General features: G+C 35.2%; 1 protein-coding gene across 4 annotated transcripts in view; it reads right to left on the minus strand.

The window, feature by feature from the left end:
- Nucleotides 1-11,096, minus strand: part of DLGAP1 (DLG associated protein 1) — a 979,377-nt gene that overhangs the window by 841,608 nt on the left and 126,673 nt on the right. For all 4 annotated transcript variants that reach the window (XM_032293472.1, XM_032293474.1, XM_032293470.1 and 1 more), the window contains exon 2: nucleotides 10,391-10,553. The gene's annotated coding sequence lies outside the window, so the exon portion shown is untranslated. The remainder of the gene's footprint in view (nucleotides 1-10,390; nucleotides 10,554-11,096) is intronic.

Here is an 11,096-nt window from a genome sequence, read left to right on the forward strand (position 1 = left end):
TTGCACTCCAGCCTGGGCAACAAGAGCGAAACTCTGTCTCAAAAAAAAAAAAAAAAAGAAAGACCCTTACTTTAGTTCATATCGTATGTTAGTCTAGTCTCTATGACAAAGCTAGTACTTTGACTTCTTTGTGGTAATACTTTAGTGTCATTTGCATACATATTGGTCAAAAGAAATGGGATAACTCAAGTTCTTGATTGGGCAACATGAAATCTGTAAATTAGCATGAATTTCCTTCCTCATCCTGAAGAAGTATCCCCTATTGCCATCACAAACTGAAATCCTACAGTCCTAATGATGGCTGGAAGATTCGTGACTTCAATTTGCAAAAGTGTTTGTAAAAATGTCCTAGTCTGTGTTCAGAGAGGGACCATGTGTCTTCAGCAGCCACATGTCATGCAAATGAACTTTTGCATTCTACTGCGGGATTGACTGTACAGAAATACAATATGCAAGAGAGAGAAGAGGTTTCCAATCTCCTTAGGGCAGGGTAGGAAGAGGTTTGAAACCACAGTGGCGACTACCACGCTAATACCACTCCTCACCCTAAACCTGCCTCCATCTGCATCTTGATTTTAAGAATGCTTTTCCTTTGAGTTTGGCTTTATTTAAATTACGGAAATCATGACTGTAGTAATATACTCTAATGGTTCTTAAAGTCTTTGGAGAAAATAAAAGGTACAATGAAGAAAGCCAAGAGAAATCTTTACAAGCTTAGTAATGTTTACATTTGGCTTTGAACAATGGTTAACACTGAATGTGAATCTATACATCTTTTCATACAACAGATGTATTGAGATGCTAATACTATTAAAAAAGAATTGTTGGTTCAAGAATCTCTCTCTTTATGAATTATAGGCCAAATGGCTGCAGAAAGACACAATAAGGCAGTGAGCAGTTAATTCATCACAATCAACAAACAATTGACTGAAGAATAAAGAATTATCCCAATAGGAGCAAATTTCTGATAGGTGAGAATGTCCAGAATAGAAATAAAGACATTTATGTGGTTGGCATCAAAGCCATCCCAAAGGATAAGTGGAAACAGTGGACTAGATGATAAAAGTATAGTCAATCATAAAGCTGCTTTTAACCTCTCCTCAACCTTCCACAGCATGATCCACTACACGAGAGAAAAGACAAGGATCATTTCTAGGTCCTCCAGAATTAAATCAGTGTCTAGCACAATGTAAGTAATAAAAAATTGTTGAATGCATAATTTAATAGTTCAAAAAGCCAAGAAACCTCATCATACTGCTTAAGCTTGTCTTATCAGGACTTGAATTTTTAGGTTGACAGGTCAGTTGAAAATTCAGATTACTTTAACTGCAATGCTAAGTCCTGTGGTTTCACCTGGCTCCGGAAAAGGAAGGAAACATAAGACAGTATTATCTGGAGGAAACAAGGTCCTCTTTCAGAGCACTGTGGCTAACTCTGGGGCTGCACATCAAAGCTTATGCACTAAACCCGAGAATGTAAAAAAAAAAAGTAAAATTATGTATATCCTGTTTTAAGTCCTCAGGAATCAAATATTCTAAAATGTTAGGTGCAAAATGTGTTTTAAAGGAGCAATCAGCAATGTCACAGAATTGAAAGACTGTGTTAGACAAAAAATTGTGCACTCTATTGGGCTTTTGAAATTGAAAATTCTGTCAGCTATTTAGCATATTCAGGTATTTAACGTGTGCATATGAAATACAAGCCATGATTTGTGACATTTTCATGATTTAGAAATACAAGACTACTGGTTGACTTCCATTGCCACTTGGGACACAAATTGATATATCAAAATATAAGCTTCAGTTTATCACACAAGAAGAAACAAAATATACTATCAATGGCAATCTGCCTGTTATCACTATTAGCACACTGTAATATGTCTGTTACAATGCATGTGCCAATGATGCCCTCCTGACCCACACGCCATCCATAGGTACTCCTGCTGCTCATTGGCACAGAAAAAGTTATAGATCCACCATACAACTCCACTCTTCTAACTACTGCTTATTGGGCTATAAGTGAATACTTCGACGTTGACCAATCGTATTCTTTCCAGAAATCTAATGTGGTCCATAGAGATAGACTCTGTTAGCTCTGGACAGCTGATCTGGAAAGTCCATGGAGGACAGTTGATTTGGAAAGTCCATGTAGGACAGCTGATCTGAAAAGTCCATGGAAACAACACTTTCTGAGGATCACTATGCTGGCCACATACAACTGTGGAAGAAGCAGGTCTGAAGGGAGAAAAATAGAGATGAGTGGATTCAGAGAAAGAATGAAACAGAGGCAATGAGGCCCACAGATGCTGGCAGCTGAGGAGAGTAATGGTTACTTCTAGGCCAGGATGAACTCCTGTGACATACCTACATAATATATTAGTGTGGCATCCCAGCAAATGCCCCTTTCCAAAGCTTCTGTTCCTTCTATTAAAATGTTCCTGTGACATCTAATCTTATCTCATGTAAGGGGCTGAGTCAGTGGTTAATTCAAAGCCTAACATCCATTCTACTTTTATTAATAGGTGGCATTTTAATATTAACAGTTGATATGGACATGTATCGAACAAAGGAGCTTCAATGAATAAAACTTTTCTAGTTTGTTGTAGAGGCTTATAGAATTGAGTCTCTCTCCTATTAGAGTGTAAAGTCCTGGAGGATAAGATCCAATCTAATTCATGTTAGCATCATAGTACCTAAAAAGAGCAAAAGTAGTGGTAGGAGGAGATCAGTTGATTTTTTTTTTTAAATGGGGTCTCACTTTGTCACCCAGGTTGAAGTGCAGTGGCACAATCGTGGCTCACTGCAACCTCTGCCTCCCAGGTTCAGGTGATCCTCCCACCTCAGCCTCCAGAGTAGCTGGGACTACAGGAGCATGCCACCATACCTGGCTAATTTTGCATACTTTTTGTAGAGACGGGGTCGCCATGTTGCTTACGCTGGTCTCCAACTGAGCATAAGTGATTCACCTGCCTCAGCCTCTCGAAGTGATGGGATTACAGGTGTGAGCCACTGCACTCAGCAAAGAGATGGTTTTTTAAAACCATTATAAAGATTGTAAGAATAACTTACAAATGTATGACATTTTAGAGAAAAATGTTTTAGCTCTAGTATTCTACAAAAATCACACAAAGATTCTCAAGAGCTGTGTGTCAGGAGCCAATTGTTAATTCTGATTAACTAGAACAATAATTGACCAGTCCAAACCCAAAAATACATACACAGATACATATATAAACAGAGAATTTTCTCATAAACATCACTGAGAACATTACTGGCAGTATTGGGATATTTAAGTCAAACTGCTACTCTTATAGTAGAGACATTTAAGTTTTTTATTTCATACTTTCATAGCTGAATTATTTCAGCGATTTCAGTGCTGTATTTTACAATGTTCCTTTCACAGCCATCTTGGTCAGTGGTCATTTTTTTTCATGCTGTCTCAACATTTCCCTTTCCTTCTGTGTTTTGCTTTTAAAAATTACCAGTGGCATTTAAAATACCACATATTGTAAAACAGAGTGAATCATAGTTTTTATCTCTCTGCTGTACTTCTTAAGATAATAATGGATGTTGCGTAGAAACTAATCTTACCGCTATTTTTAGCATCCATTAAAAAATTCCAATCAGTCTCAGTTTGTAGATCTTTGAGTATTTTGTGAAACTGTACATCTATTTTCCATTGTCAAGGCAATCCATTTTCAAATCACGATCACAGATAATTTCTTGGAAAGAAACTACATTTTTATTTTTAAAGGATTTAAAAGTTTGGTCAGGCACAGTTTTATCAGCTGGAATGTAAGATTCCTAGAAGTGGAATTTTTTTTTGTCAGTTTTGTTTATTGAGATATCTCCAGAATCCAGAAAAGTGCTGAGCACACAGTACATGTCCAATAATACTTCTGGAGTGAATAAATCAACCACAGCATGTGTCAGTAGTTGGGAAATTTAAAAAAGCCTTTTAGTATCCATCATAACATAGTTTTGTTAAATGATCCTGAGCATGTACCTGATGATATTGACCCTTTGGACATTCATTTCCTAAATATTTATTGAGTGCCTATTATTTATCAGGAACTGTGGCTGAGAGAAAGGATACTAAGAGGAATAGACTACAGGCAGTTCTCTCTAGGAGTTCACAATGAGAAGGCAAACAGAGGAGTGTACATTCTTTGTATGGCAAAATGATAAATATGACAAAGGTCGAATGAAAAAGATATTAAATAAATTTACAGCAAGAAGCTTCTTATTTCTTAATACATTGATTGAGATGTATAACTGCAGATTCCATCATGCAAATAAAGTATTTCCCCTATGTAATCATCTATGAATCATTTCATTGGTCGCCAAGGCACTGATCAGGACATTAAAAGAGTCATTTATTAGATGTAAATGGCCTGTTATTATAGTGCGCCTTCAAAAAATACCTTATTTGCTCATATATTAAAAATTTCCTTTGAAAATAACTTATTATATAAGTGCTTTACAATTTATATAGCTCTGAGTATGTGTCCAACTGATGGGGGCAAAATAGTCATTTAACACACTGCAGATCAATGATTTCATTTAGAATATGTATGTGGAAGGTTAGTTAAGTGCTAAAGAGTCCTGACTTTGGACTCAGACAAAACTGGGTTTTGACTCTATCCCCATGAATTATCGACTGTTTCAGTCTACTATGTTAAATCAGGTCCAAGTTTTCATCTCTATGTATAAACTTTCTGCTGGTGTCAAAAATTACAGTTCATTAGAAAACCAAACACCACATGTTTTCACTTATAAGTGGGAGCTGAACAATGAGAACACATGGACGCAGAAAGGGGAATAACACATACTGGAGCCTGTCAGGAAGGTGGGGGAAGGGAGATCATCAAGGTAAATCGCTAATGCATGTGAGTCTTTTCTTTTTTTCTTTTTAAGATGGGGTTTCACCATGTTGGTCAGGCTGCTCTTGAACTCCTAACCTCAGGTGATCCAACCACCTTGGCCTCCAAAGTGCTTGGATTACAGGTGTAAACCACTATGCCCGGCTGCATGTAACTCTTAATACCTAGGTGATGGGTGGATAGACACAGCAAACACCAGAGCACATGTTTACCTGTGTGACCAACCTGCACATCCTAAACATGTATCCTGGAACTTAGAATAAAATAAAATATAACTAAATTAAATTTTAAAAATAAAGTTCATATAGATAAACTGATGCTTCTTATCAATTATTTTTATTTCCTGATCACATAATAATGAGCTCATTCCAGTTTCCAATTATATTATGAAATATATGAAATTTTAATTGACCTCATCAGAGCCACTAAAATTATAGATTCTATTACTCCTTACTTAAACTTTCTCTGAAACCAATGCCAAGGAACTCTGAATCTTCAAAACTCATTAATCCAAGATGGATTTAATATTTAACAAAAATACAATATTAAATGTCAATACTTATCATTTACTCTGAATGTGCAAGTCCTGACAAAGAAAAAGCATAAATTCTTGCACACAAAATGAAAGAAGACATTATGCTTTGACATAGGAAATAAGAAATACGATGTCAAGTCTTCTGAAGATGCTTAACTTCATTAAGCATTATTTTTATACTGACTTCGAGTTTAAAAACACATCCACCAACACTCCCTCATTTAATGTCCACAACAATCCTGTAAGTTGTTGTTGTTAAGAAAGAAAACAAAAACAAAAACAAAACAAAACAAAACAAAAAACCACTATTGTTTAGGAGACCAAGAAATTGAGTTGCCTAAAATCACAGTTAGTAACTTGGTTCTCTGCCCTTAAGTCCAGCACCCTTTCTCTCTCACAGGTTTTGTTTTAGGATGAATATAAGAATGTGGAAGATATTTGTGTACCCACTTTAGTTTTCTTGCTTGACAAGCATCCCTGCTTCAAGATGATGAATGTTCACTTTCAGGTTTGGACACACCTAAGCAGCTACCTTTGAGTAAATATGCCAAGAAACGCACTAAAAATACTTCTATTACTGAATAATAGACTTTTACAAAAACAATGAGGGAAATTCACTAGACCATAATCTTCTCAATTATATTATAGAAACTTAAATAAGAGATTACATTAAAAAATGCTGGTTTTGCTATTATTTAAGAATTAAGGAGCCCTTAAGTGTCTCACAAATGTAATCTAGTTAATATTAGACCTGAGTGAAATTCCATAGTCTTTCCACTCAATTGACACTAACAACTATGAATTACTGCTATTTTATCTCTCTGCTTTCAGAATAGAGGAATAAAAATAAAAGAAAAATGTGAAGAAGGGGAGAAAGTATCTGTTTTCTTATGAAGCAAAAACAGGATTAAATAGAAATATTAGGTACTAATAATACATCAGGCACTTTAGAAAACAAAAATTGCTTATGTACTAAGAGATTTTTGTTTCTGAAGCCTTCCTAACCCCTCGTAACAAATTAATAAAACAAGACAATCGGATTATCAATGAACACCATATAATAAATACAAAAATGATTAGGTATTGATCTAATAAAAGGACATAATGTATCAGTGGACCTTAAATTTTCATTAACCACTAATATCAATACAAAATGTTTAATTCCTTTCAGAACAGGGGAGAAGTGATAGAATATTTATTCCCAGGAGCTGCCCTGAGGTACACTATAAGAGTATACTCAAACATCTGGGATTTCTCTTTTGTCTCCTGCTTCTACAAACCTATTCCCACCCTACTCCTGCCTTTCCTAAGAAACAAAAAAATAGTCCATAGAGACTATTAGGAAATAGAACTAATAGTCTAGAATTTTTTAATGGTAATTGATATACTGGATATTGAATATTTTTTATCAGATATCAAACATAAGAGGGATTCATTTTAGCTCTTACTTGGAAGAATTTTTTGTTCTCAAAGTATCTTTGAAAGAATAGTGAGGTGAAAAGCATGATAACATGATGAAATGTAGCTTTGAAATTAAACTGATGTGAATTGAACTGATATCTCTCTCTTTCTGCATTTCTTCGTGGTGTGACTTTGAGCAAATTGCTGAATTCCTTGAATCTCATTTTATCCACAAGTAAAAATGGATAGCTGAACCTGCCTCAGAAGATCATCTTCAGAATTTCTGAACAGAGAAATTCCTTGGCATGTAGTGAGCACCAAATAAATGTTACTTCCCTTCCCAAGTCCATAGAATTTTAAAAGACACATGATTCAATACCTGACAATATGCAATAGACCCAAAGTGGCAGTCTCTTCCGACACCTAGATGGTAGTGGGGTATTTCTAGAAATGGTAACACTGGGATCACCTAAAACAGAGCCCCTGAACTTGATTCTGCTTGCATTTTAATGACAGGCAAGATTTTTCATATTAGATGTTATATTTTTGAACTATAAAATATTATGCTTACGAATATAAATAGAGTATGTTAAGTGGATAAACACTCCCAAATATCTTACATTTTAAAAATTAGAAAAGAAATATCTTACACTAGTAAGACTAAATAGTTTTAAAACTTTGCTTTCTTTTCAATAAGAGCCATTACTAACTTTGATCAGATGAGCTAATGTTACTTCATTGCCCACTTTGAAAGACCATATGTTGCATTTACTTGTAAATGCTTCAATGAAATAATTACATCATTCTTGTCAAGAATCTGGCTTAGACTGAGTTAAATAAAGAGGTAAAATAGCTCTATTGAAATGTATTTGTTTTGCTTAATACTACAAATGCCATAAATCTTTAGATGTATGTTAAAAGATTTGACATATCATTCTCATACTTGCTTGCTTATACAATTAAGTTATTTTAAAAGATACGGGAAATAACCCCCCTAAAATGAAGAATATTTAATAGAGAGAAAAACCTTAAAATTTTTTTGATTTGTTTACAATAATTCATAGAGAACCTTATCAACCCTTGTAAATAGCTTTGCATAAACAATATCAGCTCTGACTATTAGAGATGGAGCCAAAATTTTTGGCTTCCTAAAACTCACAGATTATTTTAGATCCAGGATTATACTGGGGTAAATATAATCAAAATGAGTGTTGAGCATTAAGTTTGGGTTATGGAACCAGGTTCTAAGCATGCAGAACCATGGAGACAAGCCTGCGTACAGATCCAGACAAGTTATACAGAGTGACTTGTGGGTAGTGGTAGTATTCTGATTACTTAATATTTATTTTATAATTTTATGATTTATTGGATTGGGTCAGCCGTTTAAAGTTATAAATTAGGGTAAAACAGCCAAATTCTGATATTAAAAATCATCAAAGCATAAAGCTTGGTATCTGGTGAGCACTGCCTAAATGTTACTTTCCTTTCTAAATTAAAGTGTTACTTCCATTTTAATTTAAAATAAAATTTAACTTAAAAATGAAAGTTTTAAAATTTCCTCTGGAAAGGATGAAGTCTGGCAATTTTATAAAAGAAGTTGTTCTTGGAGATAATTTGTAACCACATGACATGATATCTGTGCTTAAGCTAAATAAACTATATTATAAGGCTACAAAATGATGATGCTGAATTGTGGTTTCAAAAGTAAAAAGGTGTCCTGAGATTCTGAATATATTAACATTTTATTTAAAATTCTATAAAGTGTCCTGTTTCAAATTCCACAATTTAAAGACAAACAGTATCGGCAATCATACCAGAGATAGTTACGAATCCATTTAAGAATACTTACAATGATGACAGTAGTGATAATGTTAGTAGTAGCTAATATGTACTGGGTACTTTTGTGTCATGCATTATGCATTATATTATTTAATCTTCACAATAATTCTGACAGATACTCTCTTGTTCCCATTTCAAAGATGAGGAGATTGAGAAAAGTTAGGTAATCTACCCCATACCACGATGCTAGAAAGTGGCATATGTGGGATGATAAAATTTAAAATATCAACTATTTTCAGAAATATAATATGCTAGACTTAAAGACAAAAAAATCTACTTTTGAAAACTAATAGTAATGTCATCTCAACTATAATTTGCTATGTGAGATTATGGAAAATTAACATAGTAGGAGAGTTTACAGATGAGAAATTTAAGTCCTCATAGAGAAAACTGAGAAAATTATTAAGGTCAAGGTCACTGGAGAGACTACAAAGTCTTTAAAAATATTTGTACAATCACTTAATATAAAATACCTATTTATTGAACACTTATATGTGCCAGGTCTGGTACTAAGCACTCTACAAATTAGATATCTAATTTTCCCAACTACCCCAGGAGTCATGGCCAAAAGGTGGCAGAGTCGGGATTCAGACCAGAGAAACCCATCTGTCCCCAGAGCCTATGTTCTCAGCCATTGTGTTATGACCCAGGGCATTTATACACCTTCAATCTGTCCGGTTTTCATTAAACAAGGCTTGTTTATTAGGACATTTTTGAGATACCCTTTTCCCACACAGGACACAAAACACTACAAAAGTTGTTACACATTGTAGATAAATGTGCATTTCAAGAGACTTAGTCCTCCATGTTAATATTCAGTATCTCTCTGATGTATGTCTCAGAGATACTGACTCATTCTTGAATCTCAGGGCTTTGAGAAGCAGAATAACCAGGGTGCTTGAGAGGGAAAACTTTGTATGACTTTTATTTTTCAACATCTGTCTACCCAAGATAAGTCCATGTCATGGCCCCAAGCGCTAATTTATATCCCTTAGCTTCTGCTCTCATAGAAGTCACTGGAATGCACTTCCAAGATCCATAAAGTCTTCTTAGTCTCATAGCTCCATTTGTTTTATCTCTCCCAAGGATTCCCCACGGTAACTATTCTTACTCTGCCATTCAATTTGACTCTACTGTCTTTTCTCAGCTCCAATTCTGTTTTGATAATAATCCTGACTAGAGTAACTGCAATTTAATATCTTGGAACAGAAGACTTTTAAGTCTGAGAAAAAGATGTGTGGAAGTAAACTTATATGCACTAGCAATTCATGTAAGGGAGCCCCACAATTAGGGAAGGATTCGCATATAGATAATCACAATAAGCACACTTTTGTCAAAACCAATTTCAAGGAGTTAGCCTCTCCATTTTATAGGTATTGGTTTTACAGTGGCAGAAGCAACACAAATCTTAGCAATTATAGGTTTCACAAAACTGTATTTCAGTTACATTCAAAAATAAGAATGCTTGTCATGAAATTCCACTTGCACTAAATGTTAGCTCCCTCTACGTAAGTATTAAAAATATCTTCAAATACAACAGCATGTGCTTAGCTAATCATATACACCTCAATCAATCTCTAATGCCTTTTTGTGATAGCCTACTTTTTCCCTTCTGATATGTGTCTAGTTAGTTAATATAGCTTTTCAATTTGCAAGAAAGCAGAAATATTTCAGATCAGGTCATGACATCAAATATCAGCTGCAAACAGTAAATATATTTTTCAAACTCTTACCAGTCTTAGTGAGACAGGTGCAGTCTGCTTTGCAACAACTCCACTAATCTGGGATTATATCTAAGCCAAGTGGATCCACGCTGGTCCTTTCAAGAAGGTGTCCCAGGGAAAGATCTAAGTAGTAATCACCCGAAGGGACTCAAGAGCACCACTCACGAATGTGCTGAAATTCAGAAGGGGACAAAGAAGGAAGGCAAGTCTGTTAGCAGGGCTTCATGATTACTTTCGCAATGTTACTCATACATGTTAAACCTTATGAATAGCAGTCTTAATCTTTTAACTTACAGTTCAGAGGCAGGGTAACCTAGTCATCAGAGTATGAACTTTATTTGTCAATTAAAATAAGTAAATGAAAGTACATCATGATTTTTTTTTTTTTAAAAAGAGCATGAGGCCGGGCGCGGTGGCTCAAGCCTGTAATCCCAGCACTTTGGGAGGCCAAGGCGGGTGGATCACGAGGTCAAGAGATCGAGACCATCCTGGTCAACATGGTGAAACCCCGTCTCTACTAAAAAAATACAAAAAATTAGCTGGGCATGGTGGCACATGCCTGTAATCCCAGCTACTCAGGAGGCTGAGGCAGGAGAATTGCCTGAACCCGGGAGGCGGAGGTTGCGGTGAGCCGAGATCGCGCCATTGCACTCCAGCCTGGGTAACAAAAGTGAAACTCCGTCTCAAAAAAAAAAAAAAAAAAAAAAAAAAGAGT

Source organism: Sapajus apella, unplaced genomic scaffold (assembly GCF_009761245.1).
Source record: "Sapajus apella isolate SASKATOON/1434 unplaced genomic scaffold, GSC_monkey_1.0 scaffold29, whole genome shotgun sequence".
Taxonomy (NCBI): Eukaryota; Metazoa; Chordata; class Mammalia; order Primates; family Cebidae; genus Sapajus; species Sapajus apella.